Source organism: Bos indicus, chromosome 8, assembly GCF_029378745.1.
Source record: "Bos indicus isolate NIAB-ARS_2022 breed Sahiwal x Tharparkar chromosome 8, NIAB-ARS_B.indTharparkar_mat_pri_1.0, whole genome shotgun sequence".
NCBI classification, from domain to species: domain Eukaryota; kingdom Metazoa; phylum Chordata; class Mammalia; order Artiodactyla; family Bovidae; genus Bos; species Bos indicus.
The window spans coordinates 84,300,605-84,319,746 of NC_091767.1; the positions used below are offsets into that span (position 1 = coordinate 84,300,605).

General features: G+C 43.3%; 1 protein-coding gene across 1 annotated transcript in view; it reads left to right on the plus strand.

Annotated features, from left to right (window-relative positions):
• The first annotated feature begins 5,094 nt into the window (after window positions 1-5,094).
• FGD3 (FYVE, RhoGEF and PH domain containing 3) overlaps window positions 5,095-19,142 on the plus strand; it is a 65,474-nt gene continuing 51,426 nt past the window's right edge. The window contains exon 1 of the mRNA XM_070795131.1: window positions 5,095-5,443. The gene's annotated coding sequence lies outside the window, so the exon portion shown is untranslated. The remainder of the gene's footprint in view (window positions 5,444-19,142) is intronic.

The following is a 19,142-nucleotide window of genomic DNA, read 5'->3' on the forward strand; positions in this document are numbered from 1 at the left end:
TCAACTGGAATTCTATCACCTCCACTAGCTTTGTTCGTAGTGATGCTTTCTAAGGCCCACTTGACTTCACATTCCAGGATGTCTGGCTCTAGGTCAGTGATCACACCATCGTGATTATCTGGGAAACTATAAGCAAGGTGAAAAGACAGCCTTCAGAATGGGAGAAAATAATAGCAAATGAAGCAACTGACAAAGAATTAATCTCAAAAATATACAACCAGCTCCTGCAGCTCAATTCCAGAAAAATAAATGACCCAATCAAAAAATGGGCCAAAGAACTAAACAGACGTTTCTCCAAAGAAGACATACAGATGGCTAACAAACACATGGAAAGATGCTCAACATCACTCATTATCATAGAAAGGCAGATCTAAACCATAATAACCATCTCATGCTGGTCAGAATGGCTGCTATCAAAAAGTCTACAAACAATAAATGCTGGAGAGGGTGTGGAGAAAAGGGAATCCTCCTACACTGTTGGTGGGAATGCAAACTAGTACAGCCACTATGGAGAACAGTGTGGAGATTCCTTAAAAAACTGGAAATAGAACTGCCATATGACCCAGCAATCCCACTGCTGGGCATACACACCAAGGAAACCAGAAATGAAAGAGACATGTGTACCCCAATGTTCATTGCAGAACTGTCTACAATAGCCAGGACATGGAAGCAACCTAGATGTCCATCGGCAGATGAATGGATAAGAAAGCTATGGTACATATACACAATGGAATATTACTCAGCCATTAAAAATAATATATTTGAATCAGTTCTAATGAGGTGGATGAAACTGGAGCCTATTATACAGAGTGAAGTAAGCCAGAAAGAAAAACACCAATACAGTATACTAACGCATATATGTGGAATTTAGAAAGATGGTAATGATGACCTTATGTGTGAGACAGCAGAAGAGACACAGATGTAAATAACAGTCTTTTGGACTCTGTGGGAAAAGGCAAGGGTGGGATGATTTGAGAGAATAGCATTGAAACATGTACATTATCTTATGTGAAACAGATCGCCAGTTAAGGTTTGATGCGTGAGACAGGGTGCTCAGAGCTGGTGCAATGGGATGACCCTAAGGGATGCGATGGGGAGGGAGGTGGGAGAGGGGTTCAGGATGGGGAACACGTGTACACCCATGGCCGATTCATGTCAATGTATGGCAAAAACTACTACAATATTGTAAAGTAATTAGCCTCCAAGTAAAATAAATTAATTAATTTAAAAGAAAAAAATGGGCATAGAAGGAACCTACCTTAACATAATAAAGGCCATATGCAACAAACCCACAGCAAACATTATTCTCAATGGTGAGAAACTGAAAACATTCCCTCTAACATCAGGAACAAGACAAGGATGTCCACTCTTGCCATTTGTATTCAACATAGTTCTGGAAGTCCTAGCTATGGTAATCAGAGAAGAGAAAGAAATAAAAGGAATCTAGCTTGGAAAGGAAGAAGTAAAACTCTCACTATTTGTAGATGACATGATACTGTACATAGAAAACCCTAAAGATACCATCAGAAAATCACTAGAACTAATCGGTGAATTTAGTATAGGCACAGGATACAAAATCAATACACAGAAATCACTTGCATTCCTATATACTGACAACGAGAAATCAGAGAAATAAAGAAATCAATTCTATTTACCATTGCAACTAAAAGAATAAAATACCTAGGAATAAACCTGCCTAAGGAGACAAGTCCATTCTAAAGATCAGCCCTGGGTGTTCTTTGGAAGGAATGATGCTAAAGCTGGAACTCCAGTACTTTGGCCACCTGATGCAAAGAGTTGACTCATTGGAAAAGACTCTGATGCTGGGAGGGATTGAGGGCAGGAGGAAAAGGGGACGACAGAGGATGAGATGGCTGGATGGCATCACCGACTCGATGGACGTGAGTTTGAGTGAACTCCAGGAGTTGGTGATGGACAGGGAGGCCTGGCGTGCTGCAATTCATGGGGTTGCAAAGAGTCGGACACGACTGAGTGACTGGACTGAACTGAACTGAAGGAGACAAAAGAGCTATATGCAGAAAACTATAAGACACTAATGAAAGAAATCAAAGATAACATAAACAGATTGAGGGATATTCCATGCTCCTGGGTTGGAAGAATCAATATTGTGAAAATGACTATACTACCAAAAGCAATATACAGATTCAATGCAATCCCTATTAAATTACCAATGGCATTTTTCACAGAACTGAAACAAAAAAATTCACAATTCATATGGAAACACAAAAGCAATCTTGGGAAAGAAGGATGGAGCTGGAGGAATCAACTCACCTGATTTCAATACTACAAAGCTACAGTCATCAAGACAGTATGGTACTGTCACAAAAATAGAGGTATAGACCAATAGAACAGGATAGAGAGTCTGGAGATAAACCCACACACATATGGGTGCCTTATCTTTGACAAAGGAGGCAAGAATACACAACGGGAAAAAAAATTGTCTCTTCAATAAGTTGTGCTGGAAGAACTGGACAACTAAGTGCAAAAGAATGAAATTAGAACAGCTCCTAACACTATCCAGAAAGATAGAATTAAGATGGATTAAAGACCTAAATGTCATTTATTTTGTTGCTCAAATTATTCCGGCTGTGGCAAGTAGGAGCTCCTTCACGTCAAGTCCTGATTTCTGTTGACAATCTATTTTGTTCGTTTGAGCATTTCCTTTCTTTCTGGTGCCATAACTTCAGGCACGTTTTGTATTTTCAGGACAAGGAAGGTATGCTCAGGGGTCTGTGCTGGGTTGAGCTGCCCTGGGCTGCAGGGGTAAAAGGCTCGCAGCTGGAAATCAGGTGGAATTGGCAGCCCTCAGGTTCAAGTCCCCAGGCCCTCTGCAGGTACAGATGAAATCTGGAGCTTGGGGACATCAGGGCAGGGTCTAAGTTGGATTCTTTGTCCATAGATGCTCTTCTTGGCTAAGTGAAGGAAGTGTTCAAAATTGAAATTTGTAATCTGTTTTTTCCAAGAAAGAGTTGTTCTAGGTTTTAAACATCATATTCTCAGAGGATTGAATTTCAGTAGCTGAAGTGAAATTGCACTTGTCATCATTTAAGTTCATAATGAAAACATGTCACCAGAACTCTTCCAAATTTTGCCAAACTTCTCACTAATGCTTTTTCCCTTTTTGGGATCCCACACTTCTTTTATTATTTGTCCTGAATCTCCCCCGGATTGTCATGATGTCTGGGTCTTTCCTTGACTTTCTGATCTAGATTAAAGTATATCTCTCTGGATAAGATAAAGCAGTACACTGAGTCCCTTGGACTTCAAGGAGAACAAACCAGTCAATCATAATATATATTCATTGGAAGGACTGATGCTGAAGCTGAAGCTCCAATACTTTGGTCACCTAATACAAAGAGCCAGCTCATTAGAAAAGACCCTGGTGCTTGGAAAGATTGAAGGCAGGAGAAGAAAGGGATGACAGAGGACAAGACTGTTGGATGGCATCACTGACTCAATGGACAAGAGTTTGAGCAAGCTCAGGAGATGGTGAAGGATAGGGAAACCTGGTGTGCTGCAGTCCATGGGGTTGCAAAGAGTTGGATGTGACTGAGCGACTGAACAACATATCAAATCACTGTAGTAAGTATACTCTATGAATTACCTTATTAAAGTGATGTAACATTTTAATTTTAAAATTCTAATATTTACAACATACTAAAAAATTATTCTTTGCCTCTCCTTGAACTTCCAATGAGGAATTATGAATCAACCTAAAAACTTTCATTATCAATAACTAAACCTTTTCTTTTTTTTTTTCTCAGTATCATTCTATTGGTGATGACAATTGAACAATACACATAAAACATAACTGTTCTTGAGTAACTAATAATTGTCAAAGATTATAATTGTACAATATTGAGAACTTTAGCACAAAATATAATTATTGGAGGACAATTCCTCTACGATATTTGTGGCCTCTGCCACACATTATCATGAATCTGCCACAGGTATACATATGTCCCCTCCTTCCTGAACGCCCTAAGGAACATATTAGCACATTCTCTTTGCAAGTTGTTTTGATGCTACCACAAGTGTACATGTATAGATAAATTCATAGAGTGAAAAGTGAAGACTTTGAGGTTTCAAACCCACTGTGTCCTCCCAGGCCCCTCACCAAGGGGACTTCAGTGGGCATTTGTAGGCCTGCAGACATTGAATTATGAAGATGTTAATGAGATCCTGGACAGGGGAGTGAAGGACACTCAGGTCCGGTGGGAAGCTGAGACACCACTTCTCAAGGTGTTGGCGAACTGGGCCAGGAAAGATGGCTGGCCTCGCAGTTTTCTGCTTCACACCCGTGCCCTAGGTCTGCTCAGTGCTGGCCAGTTGTGGTTTTGGCACTTTCAAAAGTATATGACACACCATTCAGTCCAGGCTTATCACTTACAGAGGAAATGACCTCAGCAAGGCATGTATCTCCTTGGTGATCTTGGCAGAAAACTCCATGATGACCGTATTCACCTTACTCACCTTACAGGTGCACAGCTGGAAACAAACAAGTAAGTCTGTGTCACATTCACAGACAGGGCTCAGGGGAGCTGACACACCCTGAGGATCCAGGCTTCAGTTAGCATTCTCCAAATGAGGGGTGCAGGCAGGTATGAGCGTAAAATGTGAGTGTGGAGGCAAGCCTGAATGTGAGAGGCACACACACCCCCTACACCCATAGTCTCCAAACAAAGGACTCTTTAAGCAGATGAGTATTCCTTGTAGGCATGTGTTAAATGTCCGCACACTACATCATTGTGGTGATGAAGCATTTTAAATGCCCTGTTGCCACAGAATCTTCTAAAAAAGTCTGCAAGAGAGAAGGTGGGTGGCAGAGGTGTTCAGAACAAGAAACAAGGCCCCTCACAGCCTGCCAGGGCCTCCTCCTTTGCCCATGGTTGTAGAGACTCCCTGGCCCTACAGGTCCCACCAGCTCCTCGCCCACCCTCCCCCACCCTTCCTGTTACCATGGTGACAGTCGGCATCCCAGGCTGCGGGCTGCGGGCTGCACTCCCCTCACCCCTCCTGCTGGCTCTGGAGGAGCAGGCGGGCTTTGTCAGGGCTCAGCGTCTCCCTGCAGCTGTGAGATTAGACAGAGAAGAAAAGAGGCTGCCGTGGGTGCCACTGGGGCCCCTTGAGGCCTGGAACAGGGAGGCAGGGCCACTCCAGACCACCAGCCCCGAGCTCGTGGGGTTCCTGCCAGCCTCACCCTGGACTAACTGCCCACAGCACAGCGTGCCCAGAAGGAGGAGGCCCGCGGCGCCCCAGCGTGGGAGACTGGGGTGACATCCTGCTCCTTGGTGACCTGCTTGGGGTCTCAGGCAGCAAGCTGTCCCAGGCAGGAGTGGCCAATGGGGCTGCCCAGGCCTGTGGGTACCCCCTGGCTCTGCTTGTTTGCGAGTTTCATGGGTTTCCTGGCCAAGGGAAGGCGGTGAGTAGACCAATGTCTGAAAAGGGGAGAGTTTTTCTCGTTTCGGGTGGTGTTGAAGTCCTGGGTGTCACTTCCCTGGGCTCCTTGGGTAATGTATTCTCCGGGGTTGTCGGGCTGGGTTGGAGCGCTCCTGCTGTGTGACTTGAGGAGGGATCTACCTCCATTTGACCGCACCAGGGTCTAGGCTGACAACCTGGGCTGGCTTTGCTGAGGGGTCCCTGGCTCTTGAACAAAATTGTCCAGAGTATTTTTTGAACAAATGCAGAATGTTGGGTTCTGTGATGGGACCTGGTTTAATTCTGAATTTCCCTCACCCTCAGCCCACTCTTTCTTTTTTCCCCCTTTTTAAATGGATGGGAAGGGAATAGACTGGGTGCTTTAGAAATACCCCTGCATGAGGTTGCCATGATAACAGGGATTTCATATGTCAGGATTGTCTTTTTTTTTTTAAGTAGACTTGTTATTTTAGTTTTAGGTTCACAGCAAAACTGAGGGGCAAGTACAGAGATTTCTCATATAACTCCCCAGCTGCTTCTCCCTACCTCCCCCATTATCAGCCTCCCTCACCAGGGTGGTGCGTCTGTTACAACTGATGAACCTACTTCAACACATCATGATCACCCAGAGTCCACGTTTTACATTAGGGTTCACTCTAGGTGTGAACATTCGGTGGGCTTGGACAAATAGCAGGTATCCACCTTTATAGTATTGCACAGTGTAGTTTCACTGCCCTAAAAATCCTTTGTACTCCACCTAGTCATCCCTCCTCCCTTAAACCCCGGCAAGTCCTAACTCCAGTAATTTTTCCAGAATGTCACACTGTTGGACTCATACAGTATGTAACCTTTTCAGATTGGCTTCTGTCACTTAGTAACCTTCATTTTAGGTTCCAGAGTTGTCTTATTATTTCTTTCTCTTTCTCACTTACTTTCTTTTAGATTAGGAAAACCAGCCCTTCAGATAAATGTGGATAAGGGGATTTTTTTTCTTTAAAGAGAGTGTAAAGTGCTTATTCCCAGGTTCTTGGTGACCCCAGGCTGTCCCTGGCTCTTTGATGGTGTGTTCCCTGTCTACATCTATGAATCAGGACAGTGAGAAGGTCTAAGCTGTCATTGTGGGTTTCTAGGGTGACTGGGGGATGCAGCATCACAGCTTGAATTAGCTTGAAGTAAAAAGAGTGAGTCGGGTAGGGGGGTCTGTGCGCACATGTGCTCAGACTCAATTCAAATGACAGCAGCTCACCTCAACCCCAGATAGGCTGTTCACGAGAGGTGATATTGTGCAGGCTTATTTTGCGGCTTTTCCTTCCGTGTCTAGCCAGTTGGTCAGCTGAAGGCCAGCTGTCTTTGGATGCAGGGCCTGCTCTGTGTAGACAAGAGGGTGACGGGCAAGCCAGGTTGGGCTGGATCCCACTGGCACAGAGAACCCATCAGGCAGAGCTTGGGTTGGGCGTGTTTCCTCATCTGCACTTTGGGGGATCTTGACAGCTCATCCTCCGGCCCTTAGTGGCTCGCTCGGTGACCTCAGTTAGGGCTGTGGGGGGCCTGGCCCTGCCCTAGGCACCAGGAACAGACCAGCTCACACAGGTCTGGGGGGCTCAGAGCAGGATACATCTGCCTGCCGTGTTGGTGGGGGGAGCACACAGCACCAGTGCTTCAGTTCTCCCAGGTGTCCAGTGGTGCTTAGTATGTATGAAAGGAGCTGAGGGGTGCACTCTGCGGCAGATGCAGCCTGTCTGACTGAAGCATCTGCCCGGACTGAGGGGACACCCTACCCAAGCTCTTGGGCACCAGTTCTGCCTCACTCCTATAGCTTCAGGCTAGCTTTGGGGGCATCCACCTTCTCCGGGACATCCGGACATCCGGGACACCCACAGCTCAGCATTCCCAGCCCACCCGAGGCCACCAGGTGTCTATGTGGTCCAACTGTGTCCAGTGAGAGGTGAGGCACCTGTGTTTGCAGCAGTCTGTCTGGGAAGAACCGAGAAGCCATGCCTTCTGGGCCAGAACCCGCCCCCTGTGTACACTGCTGCACCTGTGCCCTCCACATGCTGCCAAGGAACGTGGTCCTCCTGTCCTCACTCCATGCTCACTGAGAGGCTGTCAGCCATCTGCTGCCCCGGGGCCACAGGCAAGATCCCTGTTAGAGCTCGACTAACTGACTAGCCAGTCACTGTGTGCACGTGTGTATGCTCAGTCGCTCAGTCATGTCTGACTCTGTGTGACCCTGTGGACTGCAGCCCGCCAGGCTCCTCTGTCCATGGGATTCTCCAGGCAAGAATACTGGAGTGGGTTGCCATGCCCTCCTCCAGGGGATCGTCCCAACCCAGGGATCAAACCCAGATCTCTTATGTCTCCTGCATTGGTGGGCAGGTTCTATACCACTAGCAGCACCTGGGAAGCCCCCAGTCAGTCACTACCCAACTACGAACCAACTAGTTGACTTCCCTCCTTCTCTGTTCTCTCCCTTTCCCTCCTTTTCCTCCTTCCTCCTTTCCCTCTCTCCTTCTCTCCCACCTTTCATAAGAGCTGGATGTATTTGCAGACAGAACTCGTGAGTGTGTCGGAGGGTGGAGTGTGAAGCCGCATGATCGAGTTGTATAGGAGTTCTGGACTTGGGCCCACCCTTGCAAGAACCTGGGTGTTGAAAGAAGGCAGGGGAGAGCGGAGGGCTCTGCACCAGTGAGCTCAATTTGGCCAGTTTAGTCCAAGTCCTCGCCCCACTTCCAGGTCAGATTCTTATGACTTATTAGAACCTGTGAGCATTCTTTAGTCTAAAGAGTGGAACCCAGAAACACACCCAAGGAGCCCACTCAGAGGGGGTCTGAGGAGTGGGAGCCCTTAAATGACCACCCACCCTCCTGGCTGCCCCTCCCAGCTTTCTGCCCCCTGCAGGAACAAGGGAGAGGGGACAGCATGGGAGCAGATGGCTCACTCCACCTTGGCCTGGCTCTGGGGTGAGAGCTCTGTCGAGTGTGTTTTGAGAGAATTCCAATGGACTTGCTAGAGATCCAATTGGGGATTTTAAAAATGAGAAGTTACTAGTGATATATGCTTGAACAGATGAACAGGGAAGGCCTGTGTTCTCCTGGTACATTATTTTATATCTCAGAATATTCCAGGAGGACTCTGCTGGATGAGGCCAGAATTTTTTGTTGAATGCATCTTATGCTGAATTTAGAGTCTCCTAAAAAAAACTGGCATCCCATGCAGATGTGGGGTTATAGCAGTCTACTCCCACGTTCTTAACATCATGTCTAAAGGACCCCTCATAGCTGCTGCTCTGACTGCAAATTGGATAAAACTGCAGGCCTCTAAATATAAGCTTGGGGCCTCCTGGTCAGCAGGCTGTGACTTTTCAGCAGCCTGTGCTGCTTCTCCAAAAATGGGTGCAGGAGAGCATGGCTGTTACTGTTTTGTCCTAGATGATTGGTCAAGGAACCCTGGTGTGGATGGGGGTCTAGCCAGTGTCCTCCTGTGGGGATACATCACGTGCAGGGAGTATCCTCGGGAACAGCTGAAATGGTAGCCTTTCTTCCTAAAGTCAGGACCTGCTGCAGAGAAGCTCCTCCCTCCCTTCCCCACTCCCTACATATATGAGGAGCCTAAGAGCTTCTGTGGCAAAGTGGGCAACTGCTGTCTATTCTCCCCATCTTCCTCTGTCTTAAACCAAGCTTCAAAAAATTTTGTCTGCAAAATAAACTATGCTGCCTAAAAAATAATCAATTGCAGGAGTAGGCAGATGCTCCCAGCCCGATATTGCTTCCTGAGACTGTCCCTCAGCTTCGTGCTGTGCTTAGTCACTCAGTGGTGTCCAACCCCATGAACTGTAGCCCACCAGGCTCCTCTGTCAATGGGGATCTCCAGGCAAGAATACTGGAGTGGGTTTCCATGCCCTCCTCCAGAGAATCTTCCCAACCCAGAAACTGAACCCAGATCTCTCGCATTGCAGGCAGATTCTTCACCATCTGAGCCATCAGGGAAGGCCTGTCCCTCAGCTTCAGAGCCCTGCTAAGGGACACTTAGGTCCCCTCCCCTTTCCCTCCCTTCATTCTTCCCTCCCTTCACTCGTTTTTGTTTTTGTTTTTTTTACTAGGACAGTGGTGCTGTGAATAGATTCCAGTTCTCTCTAGCTATCTTCTCCCAGAGCTGCCAGCATATCAGTGCCCTGAAAGTAAGCCCTCTAAATAAGCAGAGCTGTTGCGTTCTGAACTGCGTTTGGTTGATCAGGAGCAAAGATGAAGGAACTGAACAGGAAAGAAAGAGTCCAAGTGACTGTGCAAATGCCACCAGGCCAACTCTGATGTGGGTGGAGCCTGAGCATGCAGAGGAGACCCTAATCTCCCTGGGCTCAGCCATGTTCTGCTTGAGGCTGTGCAGTTGCCAGAACAATGTTGGAATCACTCTGTATCCAGACACCTGGACCTGAAGAGTGGGGCAAGGCCACTCTTATTTCCTTACTCCTTCATGTAGCTCTTTATTTACACAATGACATTTTTTTTTCTTACAGGGTTAAAAAAAAAAAAAGCGTCCCAGACACAGCACTTTCCTTTCAGTGTCGATCATCAGAGCTCTTTGTTAAAGATAAGAGGTTGCTTCCACTTCAGGCTTGAATGTCACTGCAGCCTATGCCAGGGCCTCTCTGTAATTATCCTGTCCTGTCTGGAAAGCTCTTAAATGCCACTTCATCTAAGGGCTTGAGGCCGAGATTGCTTCTCCAGTGCGATGCCAAAGGCTCCTCTTGGCTGAGATGACTAAACTGTCAAATATTTTTAGAGCAAGTCTTCTTTTAAAAAATAAATAAGAAAAGTAAAGTGAGTGATGATTAATCAGCTCCTCACTGCCTCCACCTTGGCATCTGACATACAATTTTCCCAGGGAGTCCCTGTAGCCTCGCGTTGGGGTGAAGGGGCTCCCCCACTGTCATCTGGCCAGGATGTGGCCTCTCAGGACCTGTGTTCACCCTCCTAGCTGCCTGATTGATGGTGCAAATGGGTGAAGTTCCTCAAGTTTAGGAAAAATTTTCTGCCTTTGAGCAAAACATACTTTCAGTTTAGAGCAATCTAGAAAGCTTTTTGCAAAAACATGTTCTCGGAAAGCAGAATTACATTCAGAGTCCTTTCTTTTGGAATTGCTTGACCACATTTTTCCTCAGAGAGATTTAGGACAGCTAAGTAGAAATTAAAATTTCCATACGTAAACAGACATGGAGACAGCTGGCTCTGACTCTGTAATGACTGGAAGTTTTGAATCTTGAAAGAGCATGGAGATTTTATTAGCTTATTTTTAAATAGGTTGGCTTTTCTCCCAATTGCAAATATAATACATGTTCTTCATAGAAATTTAGATATTACTGAGAAGCGTTGAGAAGAGGAAACCCAGAAGCTCACCACCTGAAAGTGGCAAGATTTATGTGGGCCTGGAAAGATTTCCCTCTTCCTTTCCTGGGTCTTGTCTACTGATAAGTGGAATATTCATCAGAATTTGTCATTGGGGCCTGAAAGCTGACAAAGTTGCCCCCCCTATCCAAAGCTTCTTGGATTCTCATCCCAGCCTCCTGTCCAGCTGTTTTGGTGATGTTGCCCAGCTTGTTGAAGGAAGTACAGTGTTGGACACTGTGTCCCATCCTTGGGGCCTGGCAGTGCCCCCAGTGCCTGCTGCTGTGTGTCCCATGGGACCGGTGAGTGGAAGAGGCACAGGCACAGGACCCACTTGTGCCAGTGTTTCTCTCCTTCCAAATGATTTCACTTAGCATAATACTCTGAAAGTCTAAACGTGTTATTGGAAATGGTAAGGTTTCATCTTTTTTATGGCTGAGTAACATTTCATTCATGGTGACTGGAGCCATGAAATTAAAAGATGTTTGCTCCTTGGAGGAATAGCTATGACAAACCTAGACAGCGTATTAAAAAGCAGAGACATCACTCTGCCAACAAAGGTCAGTATAGTCAAAGCTATGGTTTTTCCAGTAGTTGTGTATGGATGTGAGAGTTGGACCATAAAAGAACGCTGAACACTGAAGAACTGATGCTTTTGAATTGTGGTGCTGGAGAAGATGTTTGAGAGTCCCTTGGACAGCAAGGAGTTCACACCAGTCAATTCTAAAAGAAATCAACCCTGGATATTCATTGGAAAGACTGATGCTATAGCTGAAGCTCCAATGCTTTGGCCACCTGATGTAAAGAGCCAACTAATTGAAAAAGACCCTGATGATGGTAAAGATCGAAGGCAAAAGGAGAATAGGGTGGCGATGGTTAGATAACATCACCAACTCAAAGACATGAATTTGAACAGACTCTAGGAGATAGTAAAGGACAGGGAAGCCTGGTGAGATGCAGTCCACGGAGCAGACATGACTTAGTGATTGAAAAAAGTTTTCATTTTGTGTGTGTATATGTATGTATGTATATATATATATATATATATATATATATATATTCCATTGTGTATATATCTCTATCTGATTGAAAAAAATTTTCATTTTGTATGCGTGTGTGTGTATATATATATATTCCATTGTGTATATATCTCTATATGTGTATATATCTCTATCTGTCTGTCTCTATCATATCTTCTTTATCCATTCATCTATCATGGAATATTTAGTTTGCTTCCATATCTTGGCCATTATAAATAATGCTGCAGTTTATATGCAGCAATGCTCCTATGTTTATAGGAGTGTCCAAATTAGTGTTTTTGTTTTTCTCAGAAAAATGCCCAGGAGTAGAATTGCTGGATGATATGATAGTTCTGTATTTAATTTTTTGAGTTCTATATTTAATTCTTTTACTGTTTTTCATAGTGGCTGCACAAGTTTACTTTCTCACCAACAGAGCATGAGGGTTCCCTTTTCTCCACATCCTTCCTAAAACACTTGTTATTTGTTATCTTTTTGATAACAGCCATTCTGACAGATGTGAGGTAATATCTCTTTATGGTTTTTACTTGCATTTCCCTGATGATTAGTAATGTTGACCATCTTTTCATGTGTCTGTTGACCATCTGTATGTCTTCTTTGGAGAAAAAAATTCTATTCAAGTCTTCTTCCCATTTTTTTAATCAGGGTGATGTTGAGTTTTGATTTTTTTTGTATCTTTTGGATATTAACCCCTTATCAGATATATGGTTTGTAAATATCTCCTCCCATTCAGTAGGCAAGATTTTCATTTTGTGGATAGCTTCCTTCACTGTGCAAAAGCTTTTTAATTTGATGCAACTTCCTGTGCTTATTTTTGCTTTTGTTTCTCTTGCTTGAGGAGACATATCCAATAAATATTTCTAAGACTGATGTCAAAGAGGATACTGTCTATGTTTTCTTCTAAGAACTTTATGGTTTCAGGTCTTACATTTACACCTTTAGACCGTTTTGCATTTATTTTACTATATGGTGTAACATAGTTCACTTTGGTTCTTTCGCACTTAGCTGTCCAGTTTTCCTAACGTCATTTATTGGGCTATCTTTTACCTATTGTATATTCTTGCTTCCTTTGCCATAGAGTAATTGATCATTTAAGTGTGGGTTCATTTCTGGGCTCTCTATTCTGTTCTATTGATCTTTGTGGCTGTTTTTGTGCCTGTACCATACAGCTTTGATTACTGTAGCTTTGTAGTATAGTCTGAAGTCAGGGAACCTGATAATTTCAACTATGTTCTCTCTCAAGATTGTTTTTGCTATTCAGGGTCTTTTGTGTTTCCGTACAAACTTTAGAATTATTTGTTCTTTTTCTGTGAAAAATAACAATGATATTTTCATAGAGATTGCAGTGAATGTGTAGATTGCCCTGGGTAGAATGATTATTTTAACAATATTAATTCTTCTAGTCCAGGAGCACAGTATATCTTTCCATTTGTGTTGCCTTAAATTTCTTTCATCAATGTCTAGAGTTTTTTGAGTATGGATCTTTTACCTCCTTATTTAGATTTATTCTTGGGTGCTTTTGTTCTTTTTAATGAAATTATAAATGGGTTTGTTTTCTTAAGTTCTCTTTCTGATAGTTCATTGTGACCATATAGGAATCCAACCAATTCCTGTATATTAATTCCATATCCAGCAACGTTACTGAATTCATTTACTAGTTCCCATAGCTTTTTGGTGGTATCTTTAGGATTTTTTATAAAGCAAGTTTCCTACATACAAACAAACTCCATTCTGAGAGTATGTTCATAAGTCCAATTTGTTCATAAGTCCAACAAAGTTAGCCTCAGTGCAGTTCAGACGTTCACTCGTGTCCAACTCTTTGTGACCTCATGAACTGCAGCACGCCAGGCTTTCCTGTCCATCACCAACTCCCGGAGCTTGCTCAAACTCATGTCTGTTGAGTCAGTGATGTCATCCAACCATCTCATCCTCTGTTGTCCCCTTCTCCTCCTACCTTCAATCTTTCCCAGCATCAGGGTCTTTTCCAATGAGTCAGTTCTTCCCATCACATGGCCAAAATACTGGAGTTTCAGCTTCAATATCAGTCCTTTTCAGGACTGATTTCCTTTAGGATGGACTGGTTGGATCTCTTTGCAGTCCAAAGGACTCTCAAGAGTCTTCTCCAACACCATAGTTCAAAAGCATCAATTCTTTGGCACTCAGTTTTCTTTATAGTCCAACTCTCACATCCATACATGACTACTGGAAAACCCATAGCCTTGACTAGACAGACCTTTGTTGGCAAAGTAATGTCTCTGCTTTTTAATATGCTGTCTAAGTTGGTCATAACTTTTCTTCCAAGGATTAAGCGTCTTTTAATTTCATGGCTGCAGTCACCAGCTACAGTGATTTTGGACCTTCCCAAAATAAAGTCTGTCACTGTTTCCATTGTTTCCCCATCTATTTGCTGTGAAGTGATGGGACCAGATGCAATGATCTTAGTTTTCTACATCATACTCAATGGTGAAAAGCTGAAAGCATTTACTCTAAGATCAGGAACAAGACAAGAATGCCCATTCTCACTACTTTTGGGCAACACAGTATTGGAAGTCCTAGCCACAGCAATTAGACAAGAAAGAGAAACAAAATGAATCCAAACTGGAAAGAAAGAAGTAAAGCTGTCACTGTTTACAGATGACATGATACTATATATAGTAAATCCCCTACATACAAATAGTCAAGCTGCAAACTTTCAAAGATATGAATGTGCATTCCCTCGACATCAGGGGTGAATTAAAGTGAAACTTGCCCTCCATCTCCTATTGCTGGTGATCCTTCAGCCCTACCATCTCTCACCTCCTCTACCTCCTCCAGTTAATGATTCTTCTTGTCTGTTCACTTGATGCCAGACCCAGTATGCTAGCTGTTGTATGTACTTTTCAGTTACGGTGAAGTTAAAAATGTTTTCTTTATTTTGTGTGTTTATTTTAGTTGAGTACCCAACTAACACAATGGGCCATATAGTTCAGTTCAGTCGCTCAGTCGTGTCCGACTCTTTGCGGCCCCATGAATCGCAGCACGCCAGGCCTCCTTGTCCATCACCAACACCCGGAGTTCACTCAGACTCACGTCCATTGAGTCGGTGATGCCATACAGCCATCTCATCCTCTGTCATCCACTTCTCCTCCTGCCCCCAATCCCTCCCAGCATCAGAGTCTTTTCCAATGAGTCAACTCTTCACATGAGGTGGCCAAAGTACTGGAGTTTCAGCTTTAGCATCAGTCCTTCCAAAGAAATCCCAGGGCTGATCTCCTTTAGAATGGACTGGTTGGATCTCTTTGCAGTCCAAGGGACTCTCAAGAGTCTTCTCCAACACCACAGTTCAAAAGCATCAATTCTTTGGCACTCAGCCTTCTTCACAGTCCAACTCTCACATCCATACATGACCACAGGAAAAACCATAGCCTTGACTAGACGGACCTTTGTTGGCAAAGTAATGTCTCTGCTTTTCAATATGCTATCTAGGTTGGTCATAACTTTCCTTCCAAGGAGTAAGCGTCTTTTAATTTCATGGCTGCAGTCACCATCTGCAGTGATTTTGGAGCCCAGAAAAATAAAGTCTGACACTGTTTCCACTGTTTCCCCATCTATTTCCCATGAAGTGATGGGACCGGATGCCATGATCTTCGTTTTCTGAATGTTGAACTTTAAGCCAACTTTTTCACTCTCCACTTTCACTTTCATCAAGAGGCTTTTTAGTTCTTCTTCACTTTCTGCCATAAGGGTGGTGTCATCTGCATATCTGAGGTTATTGATATTTCTCCCGGCAATCTTGATTCCAGCTTGTGTTTCTTCCAGCCTAGCATTTCTCATGATGTACTCTGCATATAAGTTAAATAAGCAGGGTGACAATATACAGCCTTGACATACTCCTTTTCCTATTTGGAACCAGTCTGTTGTTCCATGTCCAGTTCTAACTGTTGCTTCCTGACCTGCATACAGATTTCTCAAGAGGCAGGTCAGGTGGTCTGGTATTCTCATCTCTTTCAGAATTTCCCACAGTTTATTGTGATCCACACAGTCAAAGGCTTTGGCATAGTCAATAAAGCAGAAATAGATGTTTTTCTGGAACTCTCTTGCTTTTTCCATGATCCAGCGGATGTTGGCAATTTGATCTCTGGTTCCTCTGCCTTTTCTAAAACCAGCTTGAGCATCAGGAAATTCACGGTTCATGTATTGCTGAAGCCTGGCTTGGAGAATTTTGAGCATTACTTTACTAGCATGTGAGATGAGTACAATCGTGTGGCTATATAGTACTGTACTGTAATAAGTTTATAATACTTTTCACATATATGATACATGAAAATAAACACACAAAATAAAACATTTTTAAATCTTACAGTAACTGAAAAGTACAGTACAACAGCTAGCATACTGGGTCTGGCATCAAGTGAACAGACAAGAAGAATCATTAACTGGAGGAGGTAGAGGAGGTGAGAGATGGTAGGGCTGAAGGATCACCAGCAATAGGAGATGGAGGGCAAGTTTCACTTTAATTCGCCCCTGATGTCGAGGGAATGCACATTCATATCTTTGAAAGTTTGCAGCTTGACTATTTGTATGTAGGGGATTTACTATATATAGTATCATGTCATCTGTAAACAGTGACAGCTTTACTTCTTTCTTTCCAGTTTGGATTCATTTTGTTTCTCTTTCTTGTCTAATTGCTGTGGCTAGGACTTCCAATACTGTGTTGCCCAAAAGTAGTGAGAATGGGCATTCTTGTCTTGTTCCTGATCTTAGAGTAAATGCTTTCAGCTTTTCACCATTGAGTATGATGTAGATTCTTGGAATTTTCTTTGTAGACAATCATGTCATCTGTAAATATGGACATTTTTATTTCTCCCATTCTGTTATGGATACATTTTAGTTCCTTGCCTTTATTGAGCTAGCTAAGGAATCTACCACTCTGATGAATAAGAATGCAGATATCCTTGCCTCATTCTCATTCTTAAGGAGGACTATGGGCTGTATTGTGTCCCACAAAATTTACATGTTAAAATCCTAATCTTCAGTACCTCAGAATGTTACTGTATTTGGAGATTGAGCCTTTATAGAGGTATAATTAAATTAAAATGAGGTCTTGTAAGTGGTAACCCTAATCCAATATGACTGGTGTCTTTATAAGAAGAAGAGATTAGGATATAGACACACACAAATAGATGAAACGCCATGTAAGGATGCAGAGAGAAGACTGTCATCTCCAAGCCATGGAAAAGGCCTCAGGAGAAACCAGCCCTACTGACACATGAATCTCAGACTTTAACCTCCGAAACTATGAGATAATAAATTTTTGTTATTGTTTCTATGGTATTTCATCATGGCAGCTCAAGCAAACTAATACCCACCCTCTCAACCCAGAGCCCCAGAGATTATCACTACTTCAACTTCATAGACTAGTACTGCCTGTTCTTGAACTTCATCAAAACCAGCCTTTTCTGCTTGGCTTATTTTGAGATACATCCATATCATTGGTTATGTCAGTAATTCATTCCTTTTTGCTTCATATTATGGCTATACCACCCTTCATTTATTCATTCTCCTGTGGCCACTTGGGTCTTTTTCCAGTTTTGAACTATTATGAACAGGGCTTCTATAGACTTTTGTGACAAAAATGGAGGTCTTTGTGTGGACAAATGTTTTCTCTTGGGTAGACCCCCTAGGAGTGCCATTGTTGGGTCATAGGGCAAATGTATGTTTAACTTCATAAGAAAATTCCAAGCAGTTTTCCAAAGCAGTTGTAAAATTTTATGCTTCCACCAACACTATATGAGATTTGTTTGCTCAGCATTCGTGTCAACACTTAGTATTCTCAGTCTTTTACATGGTAGCCCTTCTGGTGGGGCATGGTGATATCTCATTGTGAAATTAATTTGCATTTCCCTGATGGCAGGTGATGTTGAGCACTTTCCCATGTGCTTTTTGTCTATTTAAATAACTTAGTTGAGTACTTACTTTAGTCTTTCCTCAAAAAATTGTTTTCATTAGATCACTTGCCTTTTTTTCTTATTTGATTTGTAGGAATCTTTTTTTTTTTCTTTTAACTTACCATTAGCTGAAGGAAAATTGCTTCACAATATTGTGTTGACCTCTGCCATACATTAACACGAGTCAGTCATAGATATACATGTGATCCCTCCCTCTTTAACCTCCTTCCCACCTCCACCCCCCATCCCACTCCTCTAGGTTGTTACAGAGCTCCAGTTTGAGTTCCCTGAGTCATACAGTAAATTCCCATTAGTTATCTGTTTTACACATGGTAGTATATATGCTTCCATGTTACTCTCTCCATTTGTCCCAACCTGTCCTTCCTCCCCCACTGCCGACCTGTGTCCATAAGTCTGTTCTCTATGTCTGTCTCCATTGTTGTCCTGTAAATAGGTTCATCTGTACCATCTTTCTAGATTCCATATATGTGTGTTACTTCATGGGAAATAGATGGGGAAACAGTGGAAACAGTGTCAGACTTTATTTTTGGGGGCTCCAAAATCACTGCAGATGGTGATTGCAGCCATGAAATTAAAAGACACTTACTCCTTGAAGGGAAAGTTATGACCAACCTAGATAGCATATTGAAAAGCAGAGACATTTCTTTGCCAATAAAGGTCCGTCTAGTCAAGGCTATGGTTTTTCCAGTGGTCACGTATGGGTATGAGACTGTGAAGAAAGCTGAGTGCCAAGAATTGATGCTTTTTTTTTTTTAATTTTTTTTTTCTTTTTACTTGCAATGCTAGTGATAGAACCAAAGGCTGCTATCTATATCAAACAAGAGAAACGTAAAGAATTGATGCTTTTGAACTGTGGTGTTGGAGAAGACTCTTGAGAGTCCCTTGGACTGCAAGGAGGTCTAACCAGTCCATTCTAAAGGAGATCAGTCCTGGGTGTTCACTGGAAGGACTGATGCTAAAGTTGAAACTCCAATACTTTGGCCACCTCATGCGAAGAGTTGACTCATTGGAAAAGACCCTGATGCTGGGAGGGATTGGGAGCAGGAGGAAAAGGGGATGACAGAGGATGAGATGGCTGGATGGCATCACTGACTCGATGGACATGAGTTTGAGTAGACTCTGGGAGTTGGTGACGGACAGGGAGCCCTGGCGTGCTGTGATTCATGGGGTTGCAAAGAGTCGGACACAACCGAGTGATTGAACTAAACTAATACAATATTTGTTTTTCTCTTTCTGACTTACTTCACTCTGTATAATAGGCTCTAGGTTCATCCACCTTATCAGAACTGACTCAAATGCATTCCTTTTTATGGCTGAGTAATATTCCATTGTAT